This window comes from Mesoplodon bidens (assembly GCF_964165515.1).
Source record: "Mesoplodon bidens genome assembly, chromosome: X".
NCBI classification, from domain to species: domain Eukaryota; kingdom Metazoa; phylum Chordata; class Mammalia; order Artiodactyla; family Ziphiidae; genus Mesoplodon; species Mesoplodon bidens.
In genome coordinates this window covers 127644124-127666074 of record NC_138163.1, presented here as the reverse complement: position 1 = coordinate 127666074, position 21951 = coordinate 127644124, and the positions used below count along the sequence as shown (strand labels likewise).

General features: G+C 40.6%; 1 long non-coding RNA gene across 1 annotated transcript in view; it reads left to right on the top strand.

Moving 5' to 3' along the window:
• The window catches only part of LOC308608689, a 210401-nt gene that overhangs the window by 66225 nt on the left and 122225 nt on the right, over positions 1-21951 (top strand). Inside the window, exon 3 of the long non-coding RNA XR_014014213.1 lies at positions 1910-2031. This is a non-coding gene — a long non-coding RNA (uncharacterized lncRNA). The remainder of the gene's footprint in view (positions 1-1909; positions 2032-21951) is intronic.

The following is a 21951-nucleotide window of genomic DNA, read 5'->3' as shown; positions in this document are numbered from 1 at the left end:
ATACAAACCACACCTTGGAGTTATCCCTGCCTTGAGAGGAGGGGTCTCTTTTGTACCCACATATCAGTCAGTCTTTGTCTGTGGGCCATGGGGTGGGGTAACTTCCTGGAGGGCATGGCTACCATCAGTCTGGGGCAGTTCTGCAGAGATGGAGGCAGCTGGGGTATCCACATTCTCCCCTGCTAGGGGATGGGTGCTCTGGCCTTGTAAATGGCATCTGGTCAAGGTACCAAGTGCATCTACTGCATATACTTCACCTACTCAACAACGCTAAGAGGCAGAAATTATATTCACTATATTTTTCAGATGAGAAAACTGAGGCATAGAAAAAGCCTGGCTAAAGTGAAGTCAGTATTCCAGCCCAGACAGCCCGGTGCCCATTTTCAGAGCATTGCTGGGGAAACATGCCTAAGAATTTCAGAGTCTCTTCTAGCTCTTCATTTTATGCTTTTAATTTTATTCAATTCATGAAATATGCATTGATCACCAGTATTATACAGAGTTGTCTCACAGGAGAGTTTAGCTGAAGGCCCCAGTTACACTGCATCCTTCTCCACTAGAGGCTTTGATGTTGAAAGACCCTTGGACCCATTTTGTCCAACATTTCAAATTATATAATTAACTTTGCATACTTTGTTAGATTCAACCTCAAACTGTCTGATGAATCTGTCCTTCTTAAATCATTCGTGTGAGTTATCTGCTCATAAAATATGTCTTTTAATGAGGAAATCTGACAATGGCTCTTCATTTAAGTCAGTAATTAAGGATATCATGGATAGGAACATTGTTTCAGCTGCCAGTGTTGTACCTTTTTATCCTTAAGCAAATAGCTTGGAAGAGAGAGGCAGATGACTAAAGATATCTCTGAATAAGACTAGACAGTTAGCCTTCCTGGGTTTTTGGTACAAAAGGGAAATGACTGTGAACCAGGTGTTCTCTGTGAAAGAGGGTGATCCTTCTTTTTAGGATTTTACATCTTCGTTTAAAAAAAATGGGACAGGCTTCCATCAGCAGTGATCTCTGGGGAGGTGGGGAAGATTGCTAGGTAGGTTGTTTGAGCCATAAATTTTCAAAATTTTTATTTTTATTTAAATAGATAATACATCACATGGTTTAAAATTCAAAAGGGTATTATAGTAAAAAAATCTCCTTCCCTTATTCTGCTGCTACCCACTTCCCTTTCCCAAAGGCAACTAGTGTTGTCAGTTTCTTGGTTATCTTTTCAGAGATGTTTTATGAATATTCAAGCAGGTACATGTAAATATTTGCTAAGATCTTTGAAAATTCAATGGTGAGTGTAGAAATAGGAAAACCCATGTATTAGTTTCCTAAGACTGCCAAAACAAACTACCAGAGAATTAAGATAAAAGAAATGTATTCTCTCACATTTCTGGGGGCAAGAAATCCAAAGTCAAGGTATCAGCAGGGCCATTCTTTCTCTCAAGGCTCTTGGGAAGAATCTTTCTCTGCCACTGCCTAGCTTCTGGTGGTTTCTGGCAATCCTGGGCATTCTTTGGCTTGTGGGCACATCACTCCAATATCTGCCTCTTGTCACGTGGCATTCTCCCTGTGTGTCTCTGTGTCCAAATTTCCCTCTTCTTACAAGGATACCTGCCACTGGATTAGGGCCCACCCTAACCTAGTATGACCTCATTTTAACTTGATTACATTTGCCAAGACCCTATTTCCAAATAAGGTCACATTCACAGGTACTGGGAGTTAGGACTTGAGCATATCTTTTTAGGGGACATAATTCTACCTACTTCAATCCATAATGTTATAATTTCAAAGTTTAAAGCAGGCTTTGTAGAGAAGTAGAGTTCAGTTCACCTTTGGGATATGGAATGGAGTTGACAATTCTCTTGTTTGGGGGAAAGCAAATACCCAGATGGAACTTTCTCTTTTGTAGAAATGAAGCAAAGACACACAACAATAAATGAAGATTTCTAAACCTCCAGTGACATCAAGAAACCAATCTGTTCCAGATGAAAATGAGAGAAGTTATCTGTGTAGTGAAAAGTGTTTACATTGGTGAGTTTTGTTCCCAACTTTTTTTTTGGCTCCTACCTATAGTAAGAAATACATCATGACCCAGACGTACAAATGTTTGAATATACATATATGAATAAATATAACTGAAACAAAGTCTTGTTCCATGAAACAGCATGTACATTTGTTATTTGAAATGAATTTTAATCTTTTCTAGTCTGCCTTTTTTCATTAATTTTTTCTCAAGACCACTAATGGCTTGCCACCTGCAGTATGAATAACACTTTTTGGTGATATGTTCTTCCCTAGGAAGGGGTTTATAGATTTCAGTGCCTGCATGTTATTGCTTGTTCTTATGGAGATGTTTGTGCATGGCAGGAATAAAGTGGAGGGTTAATCTTTACCTCCCCAAGGAGGACTGAATGGCTGTGAAAGGGAAATGATGAGCTAATCACTTTGGCTCAATGTATATTGGACTGTTGGTGCCATACACGCATGTTACTCAAACTAGGACAAATGTACTAATGTTGGGCCTTTGTGTTCCAGTGTCTTCTTGGAGTCCTAAGACCAAGATTAGGGAGTGAGGGCTGTCAATCATTTTGGAAAATCCTGAAACTGAAACAGGATTGGGTGATGTGTTTAAGGGAGAAAGAAATGTCTCCGGGACCTCTCCTCCAGGGAGAAGAGACAGCTCAAGGACGTTTCTGTTGGTGGAGTGAAAAGGAGGTGGAAAAATGAAGAGTAAAGTTAACTCTTTCGAACAGTGGTGAGGACAGGGCAGGGCAGAGGTGCTCTTCTGGGACTAGTTGTGAGCTATGTTATACGCTGTTGTCATGGATGCAGTTGGTGCCCACTCACATCCCTTTTAAGGACCCCTGATGGCATCCCTCAGCAACTATGGGTTTGCCTATTCATCCCTACCTCTTTATCTGGAGAATTTTTCTCAGCAGAGTGGGGGTCTCCTCATCTGGGAGGTTATGCTACCCCATTCCCCAAGTGGCTATGGCCAACGACGGACTGACACAGGGTACAGAAGGCTGGCCCCTTTGCCTTCGAGGTGGTATTATCCTCTGGTGCAGTTTGTACTCCAGAATTCCCTGTGGGATCAGGTTGAAGCTGAATTTCCAGTAAGATACCATGATAACTTCACTCCTTCCCCTGGCTCATCCTGCTTCCCTCATTCCTCTGCTCTGTCGCAGAAGAAATCACGTGCCTAAGAATTCTCATCTCAGGTTGCAGTTCTAAGGAATCCAACGTAAGATGGTTACTTCTGTGTTGTAACTTCCTCAACTAGCAGTTTTACCATTACTTATTATTTTTTCTTATTACAACAAGCTTCGGCCTTGCATTTGCATTTCACTTCGAGAATTAGGGAAGCTGATCAGGGTCATGCTTTGGGTGAAGCAATACAAAGGAGTGATGCAGGAATGCAAGGGAAGTGAATCCTGGGGGTGGACAGTGACCAGCAGCAGGGTCATCAGTGGCCCCATGGGTGGAGGGAAGGAGTGGTTTCAAAGCAGGAGGGGACTGAGTCAGCCGGAAACAACCAAGGCAACTTCCTGGAAGGAGTAAACTTTCCCTTTTATTTGTGGAGAGGAGTCAAAGAAAGGCTGGACTTCTACTGACAAGTGAGATAGGACTTAAGTGGTTGTAATTTAGGGGCCAGGAGTGAACTGATCTCATCTTGTCTGTATGGGCTCTTGGCATATTCGTTTCCACGTGCTGCTGAAACAAATGACCCCAAACTCAGTGACTTAAAACACCACAAATTTATTATCTTACAGTTCTGGAGGTCAGAAGTCTGCAGTGGGTTTTCAGGACTGCATTCCTTCTGAATGTTCTAGCACGGAATCTGTTTCCTTGCCTTTTCTGGCTTCTAGAGGCCACCTGCATTCCTTGGCTCACGGCTTCTTCCTCTGTCTTCGAAGCCAGCACTGTAGCGTCTCTGAATCTCTCTCTCTCTGTTCCTCTGCTTGTGCTGTCACATCTCCTTCTCTGAGTCCTCTTGTGTCCCTTTTATAAGCGCCCTTGTGAATACATTGGGCACACCCAGGTAATCCAGGATAATCTCCCCATCTCAAGATCCTTAACTTAATGACATCTATAAAATCTCTCTTACTACATGAGGTAACAACATTCACAGGTTCTCGATATTAGGTTATGGACATCTTTGGGGAAGGGCATTGTTCAGCCTACCACAGTTAGGGAAACCTGGACACAAAAATTATATTTTCCTTCCAACATTTGCTTCATGTTCAATGCCTGGAATCAATTTTGCTGCGCTAATGTCTGCACTTACTCCTCACTCTTTTAGCACAAGAGTTAGTCTGTGTCAGGGCTTGGAGCTGGACCAAGGTGGGCCCCTGCCTCCATTACTGGGGCCATGGGTCTGTGTCACACAGGGTTGGAGAGTGCAGGGGCTGCGTGGTATGGCTGTGCCTATCCATGGACAAGGCTTTTTCCTGGGATGATTGGACAAGGGCCGAACCATGAGTGTTATCTCCACTAGGTCCATCCAACACCGACCCTTTAACTAGATCTTTGAGAACTCGTTAAAGCCAAAAAGGAAAGGATGAGATGATTCTTCTCTGGCCACTAAGAGTGTCTGTGTATATCTGGCTCATATTTTATATCCACTAAGGAAGTGAGGGGATTTAGAGAAAGAATCGCCACCAGTCCCACTCCAGCCTCACTCTCGGTCTTTTTCTCTCCCCTAGTTTGTCATGTATTATACGTCTTCACAATTTTTCCAACATCAGAATCAGGAGCAGAGCTCTAGACATAGTCTGTAGTCCATGCACATGAATCCCAGAACTACTGTTTAGTAAGATGCTAAGATAAAGTGACATATGCTTCTTTCTCCATTAAATAAAAATTCCTTGGGCTTCCCTGATGGCGCAGTGGTTGCGAGTCCGCCTGCTGATGCAGGGGACACAGGTTCGTGCCCCGGTCTGGGAAGATCCCACACGCCGCGGAGTGGCTGGGCCTGTGAGCCATGGCCGCTGAGCCTGCGCGTCCGGAGCCTGTGCTCCGCAATGGGAGGGGCCTCAACAGTGAGAGGTCTGCGTACTACAAAAAAAAAAAAAAAAAAAAAAAAAATTCCTTTATAGACAGCAACTTGTGATTAATGTCAGTCAAGGGATGAATAGTGTCAGTGGGTGCTGTCATTTGATGTCAGTAATTTTTCCTTTGTAATCCTCAAATTGCCATGAAAGGTCATTGAGACTGAAGTTGGCTACAGTAAATGCATTTTGCCCAGTAAAATGCATTTGACTGAAAATTTTCCTGTTTTCTGTCTTCACATTGCTGTCCTGATATGAAAGAAATAATTTGACCCCTCAGCAAGGGATGCATGATGTCTTCCGCCCCTCAGACCTTGAGTTCATGCTTCTGAGTCTTCCCTTTCATTAATCTCCCAGGTCTTCTCTCCCTCTCCCTCTATCCTGTTCAGATTTTTCATCCACCATATTATGTAAATATGTTCTTCATTCTAGTGCTTCTTACCTGAACAGGAGCCTGGTCAACATGTGGATGGTTTGGTAAGATCTAAAGCTGGAAAGCTAGGCTACTCTCCTTTTAAGATACTTGCAGTATCTGATTTTGAGTTGCTTGCCATCTAATTTCTAAAACCCAGCAGCCATTTTCCCAGAATATTGGTTTGAGCCACATGATATTTATGACAATTCATTATTCCTAATATAATGCAGAAAAAGAGATCTTGATTAAAGGTCAAAATCACGCACACTTCCTAGTTACTTTTCACAATCCAAGATGTGGAACCATGAACTTGATGAATTCTGGGTATCATTGACATGATTCAGAAAACCAAGTGGCTGCTTCATGGATATTTCTTCAGTCTTTAATATTTCTTGCTAGCTGACTGTGACAGTTTTGTACAAGGCAAGGATATCCTTTCTTAATATGTTTTCTTCAATCCCCGAGAATATAAATGGTTGTTGATTAGTGCTATGAAGCATACAGGATTCCATATCACTCTAACATGTTTCTGAGATTTGAGCTATTTATTTTGCCAGCTCAATGTTTTCCCAATGCCAAGAAGAAATCTAACAAGACTGGAAACCCTGTGATATTCTTCACATGGGTATTGCTGTGAAAAGGACAGAATAGAGCCCAACCTGTGGGGCTTACCTGGTGGTGCAGTGGTTAAGTATCCGCCTGCCAGTGCAGGGGACACGGGTTCGAGCCCTGGTCTGGGAAGATCCTATGTGCCGTGGAGCAACTAAGCCCGTGCACCACAACTACTGAGCCTGCATGCCACAACTCCTGAAGCCCCGCACGCCTAGAGCCCGTGCTCCACGACGAGAGAAGCCACCGCAATGAGAAGCCCACGCACCGCAACGAAGAGTAGCCCCTGCTCACCGCAACTAGAGAAAGCCCGCGCGCAGCAACAAAGACCCGATGCAGCCAAAAATAAATTAAAAAGCAAAAAGAAAAAATTACTTAAAAAAAAAAAAACCCAGGGCTTCCCTGGTGGCGCAGTGGTTGAGAGTCCGCCTGCCAATGCGGGGGACGCAGGCTCGTGTCCCGGTCCGGGAAGATCCCACATGCCGCGGAGTGGCTGGGCCCGTGAGCCATGGCCACTGAGCCTGCGTGTCCGGAGCCTGTGCTCCGCAACGGGAGAGACCACAGCAGTGAGAGGCCCGCATACCGCAAAAAAAACAAAAAACAACAACAACAAAAAACCCAACCTGCAACCAACTTTTCTTAAGTAATAATAATAATAACAACGATAGTAAAGAAATAAAAGACTTTTGTTTAGTTCAACAAAAAGCAATAATGTGCTGTTAGGGGAAATAAACGAAATCATCTCAGAACTTGCCTAAAGTATACAGCAGGCATTTTAAAAATATTAGGCAGAGGGTTTTACTGGTACATGTGAATTGATTGAACTTTTATCTAGGGTAGTAATAAGTATGAGACAAATAAAAAATCCTTTCACCATTGAGAGCCATTGACCTAAGGGAAACATTTTTATTGACAACCCACAAATAAAAATGCAATGTTATAGTTTCTTAAAAAAAAAAAAAACAGATAAGTGTATTATTCAAAAGCTTTTTAAAAATTTTAAACATTTTATTATGAAAATTTCAATCATACACATACTTAGTGAGAGCTGTATAATAAATTCCCATATTCCATCACCCAGTGTCAATAATTATCATTTTAACAATCTTTCAACTTTTTTCAAAAATAAGAACTACTTGAGTCATATCCTACAGATATCCTATTCAGTTTCTTGCCTAGTCATTTCTATTCCTTATGGACTTCAAGACATCTCATGTTAATTTCAATAGATTTTCTTATCTCTTACTTCCCTGAGAAGATAGGCTATTCAGTTTGAGATCTGCCATTTTCCCTTCTCTGCACTTCAAAATGTCTCAGAATTCTGTTCTATTTCCCCCATCCTCTCCTCCTATTTCCTCAGAGAAATAGCATTTCTCCATGTGAAGTTAAACCTCCATCTGAGTATTTAGTCACATCTGTCTCCTCCAGAATCTTGTCCTATTAATTTCCTCTCCCCCATTTTCTATCTTTAGTCTTCCTCTTGGCTCCATTATCTCTGCCAGTAAACATGCTCATATGTTCTCCAAACTCAAAAGGCAGAACTACTGGGAACATCTTTTGAGCTGTCTTTCTCCCCAAACTGAGTCTGACTCAAGCCTTCCCTTTAGTGGTTATTCTTTATCCACCTAGACTTGAAATCTGGGAAAATCCTTGATTTCTTCCTCTTGTTCTTCCTCCAGCCAGACTTCAAGAATCTGTATTTTTTCATTGACTTTGCATCTGCCCCAGAGTAAAAGGCTGTATTTTCTGAAGATGGTCACAAAAATGTCTCCCATCCCACATGCTCTTCTTCAGTGTGACCTTGACACTCCTGCTATTGGGTGGTAGGGTCTATGTCCCTTCCCCTTGATCTGGGTGAAACTTTGTGACTGCCTTGACCATTAAAATATGGCAAAAGTGACACTATGTGACTTCTGGGATAGGTCATAAACATGCCATGCACGTCCCTCTTGCTCTGTTAGAGCCCAGCCATCATGCTGTTAGGAAGCTCTAACTAGCTCACATGGAGAGACCACATGGAGAAGCTCTATATAAGTGTTTCAGCCAATAGCCGGCCTCAACCACCAGACAGGTGAATGAGGAAGCCTTCAAGGTGACTGTGGCCACCAGCCATTGTCAAAACTTCCCAGCCGAGGTCCCAGACATTGTAGAGCAGAGACAAGCCATCCCTATAATGCAGTGTTCAAATTCCTGACCTATAGAATCTGTGAACATAATAAATTTATGCAAGTTTTTGGTTGATTTGTCATGCAGGCATAGCCCTGGAATACCCAGCCTCCCTTTCCTCACTGTGCTCACTCTAATTCACAGACACATCCTCTTGGCCTGATTTCTGGACTAGGCTTTTCTGTCACATTTTTAATTTGCTTCCAGACACTGGGGAATAGGCAGGGCATATTACAACAACCATTTTTCAGGTAAGGAACTGAGATTTAAGTAAAGGGAGGTTAAAATGACTCTCAAAGTAGCTTGTAGAACGGGAACTAGAACTATGAAAGGGGACTTACTCTAGATTGTAGAGTTTCTCAAGCACATTTTCCTACAGAATCCTTTCTGAAAACATCTGTCAGCATTTGAAGGACACTGGTTTCCCAAGGAACATAGTTTGGGAAATACCCTTCTAGTCCAATTTCTTCTTTTTGTAGATGAAGCTTGGGAGATTTCATTTCCAAGAGATAAAGAAAAGATACAAAAGGGACAGGAACTGGAGTGCAAAGTTGTTCTGCCAAGTCTTTATAGCTTGCTGTGTGTGGTGAGGTTTTTTTTGGTGTGCTTGTGCCTTTATAGTATTTCTATCAGCCTGGCTCTAGGTGTCCCAGGTGAGAGAGGAAAAGATAGATTTGGATGTGTCAATGCCTTTTAGTCAAAGACCACTGTAAGCACACTTGATTAAATAAATTGGGTTTATTACTCATTGCAGGGAATCATGGGGTCCCTCAGTAAGAGGGTGTTAGAACATATTATAAGATTTGGGTTCCAGTGGGATGAGTGAGGGGAGAATCTAAGGAAGCAGGAGTCTGGTCTAGATGGGTTGCTGTCAGAAAGTGAGGATAGTGCTATGATTGGGTATTCTGTGGGTGTCACAGTGACCTTGTTTTTGTTTGTGCTTAAAATTATGAAGTGGTCTTGTTTCATTTCATTTTATCATGATCTCAGAGTAACCTTGTTTGAGGCTGATATTCTGTGATTTTATGTTCTACAGGAGAACAAAAATGTCCTGGCTGTGAATGTCAAACGAGCTTGTAAAAATATTGAGGTCTAGTTGTGAACATCAGATTAGTTTTGGATATCAGAGGTTGCTTTTTTCTTTTTCACAGGTCATTATTCTTAATTATTTTAGGTATTAAAGAGCAAAGCAAATCTCTTTGTCTGGGGCCAAGACTCATCCAAGGGAACCTGACCTTGTTTGGGATGGGCTCTTTACTGCTAGGTCATAGGAGACAATTAAAGCAAAGAAACCTCACAAGCAGATGGCCAAGAGACTCGGTGAGTGGTATCAGATTCTTATTGCATATAATCTTCAATAGAATAAAAGAGATTGTTTTTTAAAAAAACCCAACAACCCTTATAACCAATGTCTGTTAGAATTTTGAACCTTTCAATCACTGCTTTATTAGAAGGAACATCCTCCTGATTTGAGCCAAGAACACTCAAGAGGCACACTCACTGAGTTGCATGAGAATGGAGAGATAACATTTGTGAACTCAAAACCTGGCTCATAAAGCAACACTTGCCAATTTCACTGGTTAGCGTTAGATTTAGGACTAGAACTCAGGTCCCTGACCCCCAATTCAGTGCTATTAAATTCCCAGTGCCTCGCCCATGTACGCAGGAGTTGACACTATTCACAACGATTTCTAGAGCCAATTGTTTTTGTCCCTTTATGGCCCTTAATAGGTATGTTTTCCATGGAAATGGTTAATAACATTTTAAATAGTTACTTCAGAACTCATAAGATCTGATCATCATTTCTGTATTTGATGATACACCCCAGTGTTTTTGAAGGATAATGACTGCGCAAGAAAAGTGAGAATCTTCTCTTTACAGCAGTGTAGCTCATAATTAATTGATCATCATCTCGTATTAGTGAGATATCTTTGATCCTGCTAATTGAAAACAAGACTATTTTCCTAAGCACAGAATAAAAGCAATATTAAACTGTTTAGTCTCTGTCTGCTTAAGGGCCAAACATTAGTTAAGTGAGTTTACAGGAACAATTAATCAAAAAGTTTAAACAACTGATTTTTTTATTTTAATGATTTGCTGGCCACACTGGCTGAGGAACTCTCTTACTTAACAGAATGGCTTTCCCAATATCAGACAAGTAATTTTAGTGAGGTTGAGGGAGCAGAAAGGGAAGGGGACCAGAAGACAGAATGAACATATCATCATCACCATCATCGTCATCCTCATCATCATCATAACGTAAGCATGATGCTTGCACATAGTTATTACTACTTAGAAGTCCTGTGACGTGTAATTTTTATTCACACTTTATAGATAAGGACATCAGGGCTACAAGATATTACAAAATTCATCCAGTGTAAATGGTATAACCAAGATGTAAATGCACATTTTTAGACTCTAAATCCTTTTCTGGGTCCAGCACTCTTTTTGCTATATCATTTGGCCTCATATTCTGATTAATGTCAAAAGAAAATATGGGCAATGCTAGAATATAAACAGGTGAGGAGGCAAATGCCCAGAATCAGTATAACTTGCCCTCACAGCTCTGGATAGGATTGTTACACTTTTGTTGGAAAGACAATGTAGCTTGTAGAGTTGAGAGATGGGTAAAATGTTCTTTGAGTTGAGTGACTGGATACTGTAAACCAGTACTTAATGAATAGTTATTATTTTGAACTCTACAAATTTCCTGTAGGAGTGCATACAACTATGGGGTACTTAAGTAGTTTTAGAAACAAAGAATCCATGTGTTTCTCAAATTATTTCTTTTCCTCCTGCAATTCTACATTTCTTTATCCTGCTTAGCAGCAGCAAAAGGTATTGTACAAGAGCACAATTTGTTATGATGTCATAGAGACGTGATCTGCTGTGTAAAGGATGCTTCTGTGCTTTGTCTTTTTATAAATTTATATTTATATTTATAGTCTAGACATCAACTTAGAGCCAACAGAATGAACATGCCTAAATTAAGGGTCAGCAAACTTCTTCTGTAAAGAGCCAGATAGTAAATATTTTAGGCTTTGTGAGTCACATGGTCTTTTTGGCAGCTTCTCAGCTTAGCTGTTGTGGAGCTCAAGTAGTCATAAGCAATGCAGAAACAAACAGGCATGGCTGTGTTCCACTAAAACTTTATTAATGAAATTCAAATTCCATTTAGTTTTCACACTTCATGAAGTATTCTTCTTTTGATTTCTTTTTCAACAATTAAAAAATTGTGAAAACCTACTCTTCGCTCAAAGTTCGTACAAAAACTTGGGCTTGGCTCGTGGGCCACGGTTTGTAGACTCCTGGCCTCATTAGCACAGTAGGGACTTTAAGGGATTTGTACTGGATGAAAAAGATGCGGGCTTGATTGGGAGGAGGACGTTAAGACAAGAACATACCTGACTTCAGGTTTAGAGGGGACAGGGGAGACAGCTCTTCTTCAGAGTGGGCCAGCACCTCTTCCCTGCCTCCGTCATGAGCGATGCCTGTTGCCTTGCAGAATTGTTGTTCTGAACAGATTCACCCAAAATGACTCACCGGCCTGAACAAAGCTGGGGAAGATTTTCTGCCTTTTATTCAAAAGGAGTTTGGCCCACCTGCGCCTCTTAAATTAAGATTTCCAGAGCTCAGGTCTTTAAGCCTCTTAACATCGTTTACTTCTTACACCTTTTATCAGCATAGAGGAAGAGCTGCTTTTCTCATCTTTTCTTGTAAAACCCTATTCCAAATGTACAAGGTACTTTATTCACATGATGCTTCATGGCTATTTCTGGGCCTCTGATCACAGAAGCACAGAAAGTTATAGAAGATTTAAATGGCACCCTGTTAAGTGTTGTGGGCAGCATTTGACAAGACATAGATAATCTGGAGTTTCAGAGATCTGATTTGAATTTCCTGTCTACATCCCTCCCTGCTTTTTTTTTTAATTGAGGAATAAATTATATATAGGAAAATTCATTCTTTTTGGTATACAGGTCTATGAAATTTGACAAATGCATGTACCCACTGTGACATATCTGTTTTGTAACTATCATGACAAACAAGATATAGAATATTTCCATTAACCCCCAAAATTTCCTGGTGCACCTTTGTAATTATCCTCTCCCCTAACTCCAGCCTCTGATAAACACTGATCTAGTCTCTGTACCTTTCCCAGGATGTCACGTAAATGGAATCATATAGGATGTAGCCTTTGGTCTGGCTTCTTTTAAATTTTTTTTTTTTTTGCGGTACACGGGCCTCTCACTGCTGCGGCCCCTTCCGCCGCAGAGCACAGGCTCCGGACGCGCAGGCCCAGTGGCCACGGCCCACGGGCCCAGCCGCTCCGCGGCACGCGGGACCCTCCCGGACCGGGGCACGAACCCGCGTCCCCTGCATCAGCAGGCGGACCCCCAACCACTGCGCCACCAGGGAAGCCCCTGGTCTGGCTTCTTTCATCTGGCACAGTGCATTTGAGATTCATCTGTGTTGTTGCCTGTATCAGTAGTTTGTTCCATTTTATTGCTAAGTAGATTTCATTATATATGTGTACCAGTTTGTTTCTATATTCTCCAATGGAAGATATTTGAGTTGTTTTTGTTTTTCAATTTTGACCATTCTGATAGGTATATAGTAGTATCTCATTATGTTTTATTTTTAATCTTTATTTGAGAATAATTGCTTAACAATGGTGTGTTAGTTTCTGCTTTATAACAAAGTGAATCAGTTATACATATACATCTGTTCCCATATCCCTTCCCTCTTGCGTCTCCCTCCCTCCCACCCTCCCTATCCCACCCCTCAAGGCGGGCACCGAGCTGATCTCCCTGTGCTATGCGGCTGCTTTCCACTAGCTATCTACCTTATGTTTGGTAGTGTATATATGTCCCTGCCTCTCTTTCGCTTTGTCACAGCTTACCCTTCCCCCTCCCCATATCCTCAAGCCCATTCTCAAGTAGGTCTGTGTCTTTATTCCTGTCTTACCCCTAGGTTCTTCATGACATTTATTTCTTCTTAAATTCCATATATATGTGTTAGCATATGGTATTTGTCTTTCTCTTTCTGACTTACTTCACTCTGTATGACAGACTCTAGGTCTATCCACCTCATTACAAATAGCTCAGTTTCGTTTCCTTTTATGGCTGAGTAATATTCCATTGTATATATGTGCCACATCTTCTTTATCCATTCATCCGATGATGGACACTTAGGTTGTTTCCATCTCCGGGCTATTGTATATAGGGCTGCTATGAACATTTTGGTACATGACTCTTTTTGAATTATGGTTTTCTCAGGGTATATGCCCAGTAGTGGGATTGCTGGGTCGTATGGTAGTTCTATTTGTAGTTTTTTAAGGAACCTCCATACTGTTCTCCATAGTGGCTGTACCAATTCACATTCCCACCAGCAGTGCAAGAGTGTTCCCTTTTTTCCACACCCTCTCCAGCATTTATTGTTTCTAGATTTTTTGATGATGGCCATTCTGACTGGTGTGAGATGATATCTCATTGTAGTTTTGATTTGCATTTCTCTAATGAGTAAAGATGTTGAGCATTCTTTCATGTGTTTGTTGGCAGTCTGTATATCCTGTGGAGAAATGTCTATTTAGGTCTTCTGCCCATTTTTGGATTGGGTTGTTTGTTTTTTTGTTATTGAGCTGCTTATAAATTTTGGAGATTAATCCTTTGTCAGTTGCTTCATTTGCAACTATTTTCTCCCATTCTGAGGGTTGTCTTTTGGTCTTGTTTATGGTTTCCTTTGCTGTGCAAAAGCTTTTAAGTTTCATTAGGTCCCATGTATTTATTTTTGTCTTTATTTCCATTTCTCTAGGACATGGGTCCAAAAGGATCTTGCTGTGATTGATGTCATAGAGTGTTCTGCCTATGTTTTCCTCTAAGAGTTTGATAGTTTCTGGCCTTACTCTCATTATGGTTTAATTCACATATTCAAATGACTAACAACATTGAGCATCTTTTCATATGTTTATTTGCCACCCACGTGTCTTCTTTGGTGAAGTGTCTGTTCAAATTCTTGGCACGTTTTTTTTTTTTTTTTTTTTTTTTTAAATTAGTTTCTGCTTTATAACAAAGTGAATCAGTCATACATATACATCTGTTCCCACATCCCTTCCCTCATGCATCTCCCTCCCTCCCACCCTCCCCATCCCACCCCTCCAGGCGGTCACAAAGCACCGAGCTGATCTCCCTGTGCTCTGCGGCTGCTTCCCACTATCTATCTACCTTACGTTTGGTAGTGTATATATGTCCATGCCTCTCTTTCGCTTTGTCACAGCTTACCCTTCCCCCTCCCCATATCCTCAAGTCCATTCTCAAGTAGGTCTGTGTCTTTATTCTCGTTTTGCCCCTAGGTTCTTCATGACATTTTTTTTTTTAAATTCCGTATATATGTGTTAGCATACGGTATTTGTCTTTCTCTTTCTGACTAACTTCACTCTGTATGACAGACTCTAGGTCTATCCACCTCATTACAAATAGCTCAGTTTCGTTTCTTTTTATGGCTGAGTAATATTCCATTGTATATATGTGCCACATCTTCTTTTTTTTTTTTTTTTTTTTTTAAGTTTATTTATTTATTTTTTTAATTAGTTTCTGCTTTATAACAAAGTGAATCAGTCATACATATACATCTGTTCCCACATCCCTTCCCTCATGCATCTCCCTCCCTCCCACCCTCCCCATCCCACCCCTCCAGGCGGTCACAAAGCACCGAGCTGATCTCCCTGTGCTCTGCGGCTGCTTCCCACTATCTATCTACCTTACGTTTGGTAGTGTATACACGTCCATGCCTCTCTTTCGCCTTGTCACAGCCCACCCTTCCCCCTCCCCATATCCTCAAGTCCATTCTCAAGTAGGTCTGCGTCTTCATTCCCGTTTTGCCCCTAGGTTCTTCATGACATTTTTTTTTTAAATTCCGTATATATGTGTTAGCATACGGTATTTGTCTTTCTCTTTCTGACTAACTTCACTCTGTATGACAGACTCTAGGTCTATCCACCTCATTACAAATAGCTCAGTTTCGTTTCTTTTTATGGCTGAGTAATATTCCATTGTATATATGTGCCACATCTTCTTTATCCATTCATCCGATGATGGACACTTAGGTTGTTTCCAGCTCCGGGCTATTGTGAATAGAGCTGCAATGAACATTTTGGTACATGTCTCTTTTTGAATTATGGTTTTCTCAGGGTATATGCCCAGTAGTGGGATTGCTGGGTCATATGGTAGTTCTATTTGTAGTTTTTTAAGGAACCTCCATACCGTTCTCCATAGTGGCTGTACCAATTCACATTCCCACCAGCAGTGCAAGAGTGTTCCCTTTTCTCCACACCCTCTCCAGCATTTATTGTTTCTAGATTTCTCTTTTTTTTTTTTTTTTAATTAGTTTCTGCTTTATAACAAAGTGAATCAGTCATACATATACATCTGTTCCCACATCCCTTCCCTCATGCATCTCCCTCCCTCCCACCCTCCCCATCCCACCCCTCCAGGCGGTCACAAAGCACCGAGCTGATCTCCCTGTGCTCTGCGGCTGCTTCCCACTATCTATCTACCTTACGTTTGGTAGTGTATATATGTCCATGCCTCTCTTTCGCTTTGTCACAGCTTACCCTTCCCCCTCCCCATATCCTCAAGTCCATTCTCAAGTAGGTCTGTGTCTTTATTCTCGTTTTGCCCCTAGGTTCTTCATGACATTTTTTTTTTTAAATTCCGTATATATGTGTTAGCATACGGTATTTGTCTTTCTCTTTCTGACTAACTTCACTCTGTATGACAGACTCTAGGTCTATCCACCTCATTACAAATAGCTCAGTTTCGTTTCTTTTTATGGCTGAGTAATATTCCATTGTATATATGTGCCACATCTTCTTTATCCATTCATCCGATGATGGACACTTAGGTTGTTTCCAGCTCCAGGCTATTGTGAATAGAGCTGCAATGAACATTTTGGTACATGTCTCTTTTGGAATTATGGTTTTCTCAGGGTATATGCCCAGTAGTGGGATTGCTGGGTCATATGGTAGTTCTATTTGTAGTTTTTTAAGGAACCTCCATACCGTTCTCCATAGTGGCTGTACCAATTCACATTCCCACCAGCAGTGCAAGAGTGTTCCCTTTTCTCCACACCCTCTCCAGCATTTATTGTTTCTAGATTCCTTGATGATGGCCATTCTGACTGGTGTGAGATGATATCTCATTGTAGTTTTGATTTGCATTTCTCTAATGATTAATGATGTTGAGCATTCTTTCATGTGTTTGTTGGCAGTCTGTATATCTTCTTTGGAGAAATGCCTATTTAAGTCTTCTGCCCATTTTTGGATTGGGTTGTCTGTTTTTTTGCTATTGAGCTGCATGAGCTGTTTATAAATTTTGGAGATTAATCCTTTGTCAGTTGCTTCATTTGCAAATATTTTCTCCCATTCTGAGGGTTGTCTTTTGGTCTTGTTTATGGTTTCCTTTGCTGTGCAAAAGCTTTGAAGTTTCATTAGGTCCCATTTGTTTATCTTTGTTTTTATTTCCATTTCTCTAGGAGGTGGGTCCAAAAGGATCTTGCTGTGATTTATGTCATAGAGTGTTCTACCTATGTTTTCCTCTAAGAGTTTGATAGTTTCTGGCCTTACATTTAAGTCTTTAATCCATTTTGAGCTTATTTTTGTGTATGGTGCTAGGGAATGATCTAATCTCAAACTTTTACATGTCCCTGTCCAGTTTTCCCAGCACCACTTATTGAAGAGGCTGTCCTTTCTCCACTGTACATTCCTGCCTCCTTTATCAAAGATAAGTTGGCCATATGTGCGTGGGTTTATCTCTGGGCTTTCTATCCTGATCCACTGATCTATCTTTCTGTTTTTATGCCAGTACCAGACTGTCTTAATTACTGTAGCTTTGTAGTATAGTCTGAAGTCAGGGAGCCTGATTCCTCCAGCTCCGTTTTTCGTTCTCAAGATTGCTTTAGCTATTCGGGGCCTTTTGTTTTTCCAAACAAATTTTGAAATTTTTTGTTCTAGTTCTGTGAAAAATGCCATTGGTAGTTTGATAGGGATTGCATTGAATCTGTAGATTGCTTTCGGTAGTAGAGTCATTTTCACAATATTGATTCTTCCAATCCAGGAGCATGGTATATCTCTCCATCTATTTGTATCATCTTTAATTTCTTTCATCAGTGTCTTATAGTTTTCTGCATACAGGTCTTTTGTCTCCTTAGGTAGGTTTATTCCTAGATATTTTATTCTTTTTGTTGCGATGGTAAATGGGAGTGTTTTCTTGATTTCATTTTCAGATTTTTCATCATTAGTGTACAGGAATGCCAGAGATTTCTGTACATTAATTTTATATCCTGCTACTTTACCAAATTCATTGATTAGCTCTAGTAGTTTTTCGGTAGCATCTTTAGGATTCTCTATGTATAGTATCATGTCATCTGCAAACAGTGACAGCTTTACTTCTTCTTTTCCAATTTGGATTCCTTTTATTTCCTTTTCTTCTCTGATTGCTGTGGCTAAAACTTCCAAAACTATGTTGAATAAGAGTGGTGAGAGTGGGCAGCCTTGTCTTGTTCCTGATCTTAGTGGAAATGGTTTCAGTTTTTCACCATTGAGGACAATGTTGGCTGTGGGTTTGTCATATATGGCCTTTATTATGTTGAGGAAAGATCCCTCTATACCTACTTTCTGCAGGGTTTTTATCATAAATGGGTGTTGAATTTTGTCGAAAGCTTTCTCTGCATCTATTGAGATGATCATATGGTTTTTCTCCTTCAACTTGTTAATATGGTGTATCACATTGATTGATTTGCGTATATTGAAGAATTCTTGCATTCCTGGGATAAACCCCACTTGATCATGGTGTATGATCCTTTTAATGTGCTGTTGGATTCTGTTTGTTAGTATTTTGTTGAGGATTTTTGCATCTATGTTCATCAGTGATATTGGCCTGTAGTTTTCTTTCTTTGTGACATCCTTATCTTGGCACGTTTTTAATTGAGTTGTTTGTTTTCTTGCTATTGAGTTTTGAGAGTTTTTTTTTTTTTTAATACTCTGGGGACAAGTCCTTTATCAGATAGTTATGTGTTCTAGAAATATTTTCTCCCGATCTGTGGCTTTTCATTTTCTTAACAGTATCTTTTGCAGAGCAAAATAATTTAATTTTGATGACGTTCAAGGACACCCCAGTAGCAAGAAGCACACATAGTGCCCAAATCTATTCTCCAATAAAAGGAACCAGGATTCCTTAGAGATATGTCTGACTCCAGAACTAGGGCAGGGAAGATACAGGAAGAGCCGAAACATCTTGTGGTGTCAGAAAATAAAAGTGCTGAAAAATCATGGGGATGTGTTGAAAGGACAGGAGAGTCAACTTGAAGGAACGCTCCATGGCCAAATCTGGGAAAATATGAGCAATAAAACAAATAATGATAGTAATGGATTATAACCTATAGAATAAGATAAATATCCATGAATTCATACTGATATAAATAAATAACTGGGTAAAAAAATAAATGAAAGAGGCAGAAAAGTTCTGTTTTCGGTAGAAGTTCAATAATAAATATAGGAGGGCTCCCCTGGTGGCGCAGTGGTTGAGAGTCCGCCTGCTGATGCAGGGGACACAGGTTCGTGCCCCGGTCCGGGAGGATCCCACATGCCGCAGAGCGGCTGGGCCCATGAGCTATGGCCGCTGGGCCTGTGCGTCCGGAGCCTGTGCTCCACAACGGGAGAGGCCACAACAGTGAGAGGCCCGCGTACTGCAAAAAAACCCAAACAAACAAAGAAACAAAAAAAAATAATAATAAATATAGGGACTTCCCTGGTGGCACAGTGGTTAAGAATCCGCCTGCTAACGCAGGGGACATGAGTTCGAGCCCTGGTCCAGGAAGATCCCACATGCCGCAGAGCAACTAAGCCCATGCGCCACAGCTACTGAGCCTGTGTGCCACAACTACTGAAGCCCGCACGCCTAGAGCCCACGCACCACAACAAAGAGTAGCCCCTGCTCCCCACAACTAGAGAAAGCCGGCACACAGCAATGAAGACCCAACGCAGCCAAAAATAAATAAATAAATAAATAAAATTTTAAAAGTAAATAAATATAGAAATAATGATGTACATAGAAAATCACCCTTTGGCAAAAGCTACACAAATAATTGTTTTAGGCAAGAATTATTAATGGATGTTAAAATTAGTGGATGAAAGTTTGAGCAGAAATAAGATATTTGCATAGTTTCAATGTATCTCCCCCAAAATTTAGTAATTACAAAGGCAAAAATAGTAGCTTTACAGTGGAGAAACATGACAGATACTACCTTAACCAAGTTAACCTCATTGGTAACGGGGTTAATTGACATCATGTGCCTCCTGATATGATGCACTGAGAAGGATATAGCATCATGTCTATGATTTTCTTGCCAAAAATGCATAACCATGAAGAGCCATCATTCAAACTCAAATTAAGGAACATTACATAATATAACTGGCCAGTCCTTTCCAAAGGTGTCAAAATCATGAAAGACAAAGAAAGATTGGCAAACCATCTCAGACTGGAGAAGACCAAGGAGTCATAACAACCAAATGTAAGGGAGGATCCTGGCCCAGAAAAAGGACATTAGTGGGACAACAACAATACAATGAAATCTGAAGAAAGTCTATGGTTTAGTTAATAGTATTGTACCAATGTTAATTTCTTAGTTTTGACAAATGTACCACAGTTAAGTAAGATGTAGTATTAGGGAAGCTGAATGAAAGGTATATGAGGACTGTGTATTATCTTGGCAACTTTCTGTAAATCTAGAATTATTTAAAAATTAAAAAAAAAAAAACACCAGTGGAAAAGTAAGCCAAAATCTTTAAAGTAGTCACATGTAGGAGTAAGGAAGAAACCAAGTAGAAGAGATAGGGATAGGAATTGGGCTTTCTGATTTAATACGTTTTGCAGATTTGACTTTGGAATCATGTAAACACTTTACATAACTCTAAACAAAATTAAATTTAAAAGCATTTCCTAAAAATCAAAACCAAAATGAAACCAACAAATCTAAAGGTATAGTAAGTTAGTGGCAAAAGTACAGAGGGAAGAAATATTTCACATGACTTTAAACCGCAGTAATTTGACTATATATTCCTAGTGAGATATACCCTATGGACAAAAAAAGCTGAAAAACTCAGTTGTAGCTCACGGGCCAGAGCTGGGTCATATAGCAACCCAAAGCTGCAAGGGAATATGGGAAGGCATTTGACTTTCTACTCTCTGTAGTGTAAGGCAGCAAGGGAGAACGGGGCTGGGGACGGCTTCGGGATAGCCAGTCAGCAGTACCAGCCGTTGATCACTATCTGCTGGGACCATCGCCTCTCTGTTTCCACTTACCTTGGATTAGGGTCGTAAGATCTTTTCCTGATAGCAGATAAAATGGTAGCGGGCAGCAATCCTTCTGCCTCAAGTATTCTGCCAACTTACTGAGGTCGGGGTTGCTGCCTTGACAGAATTGAGCAGCAAATCTGGAACCATCTCTTCTCTGGCCAATGCAAGAGAAATTCCAAGTTTGTTATCAGTAGTAACTACTGTCTTATCTCCAGGCTAACAGTGGAGCACTGCTTGCATCACTTATTTTTATGCTGAAGAAAATGGTAACCATGCTCAGACATTCTTACATTCCATAACAAGACTTGTGATTTTAAAAGAAAGAGTAATGGAAGCCTAAAGTCTGGAAGGATGCACGATGCGTAAATTCAGCCATCATTATGCAAATGGATATACACATAATAAATCCGGAGATGGCTGACTATATTTTAGAAATATTATAGGCCAATTATTTTGACAGCCTGCAGGAGGTAGGTAAATTGTGAAATGTATGTTATAGTATACAGAGTAGCTTGTTAACAAGATGTCTTTTGCTGGAAAATATTTTAGCAGAGAAACCATCCATCTGCACATTTCCAGCTTTGTTCTCCTCCTTTGACTTCACAGATATATTTAGTATCATGAAAAAAAAAAAAAAGGAGGAAGCCTTGTGTGTTTGGGTAGAGGCTTGTAGTAGTTTCATAAACCTTGTCTCATTTGAAACATAATAAGTCAGTGAAATATTTGAACCATATCTCATTTTCCCATTTTATAGATAAACAATCTGAGGTTCTTGGAGTTTTCGTGATTTGCTTAAGGTCAGGTAGGAGGCAAATTTGGAATGGAACTCTATATCCGATTAGTGTCTTTTGCACTGTAACACTTCCCCCTTCTTTCACTCTCTTCACTGCAGATTGAGCTAGTTTGGGATACTCTGGTGCCTTCAAATGAGTGACCAAGGGCACACGGGGGCTCCAAGATTATTGGTTGCGTGTCCACAGGCCAAGTGTAATGCTAAAAATAAAAGGTACATTTTTAGCTAATGTCTGGGTTAAAAAAACATTAAGTGAGCAACAACCAAATCTCCCAAGGCCTCTGCTATCACTACCAGTGTTTCACCAGGTGGCTGAGGGGACAGCATTTCTTATTCAAAAATGCATGTTAATGGCAAAGTGTCAGAGTGTCAGTGTATGAGAGTGTCAGATTACTGATTTGTTGGGTAACCAATCACTTCTCCTGTCTGGGCCTCAGAGTAGATTATTTCTTGGGCTCCTACGTAGTTCTACTATTCTATAATTTTTTGCATGGACTTGCAGTGCAGAAGAGAAAGTTCTAAACCAGGGGAATGTTAAGAGGTCAGCTGTTATGCCATAGATTT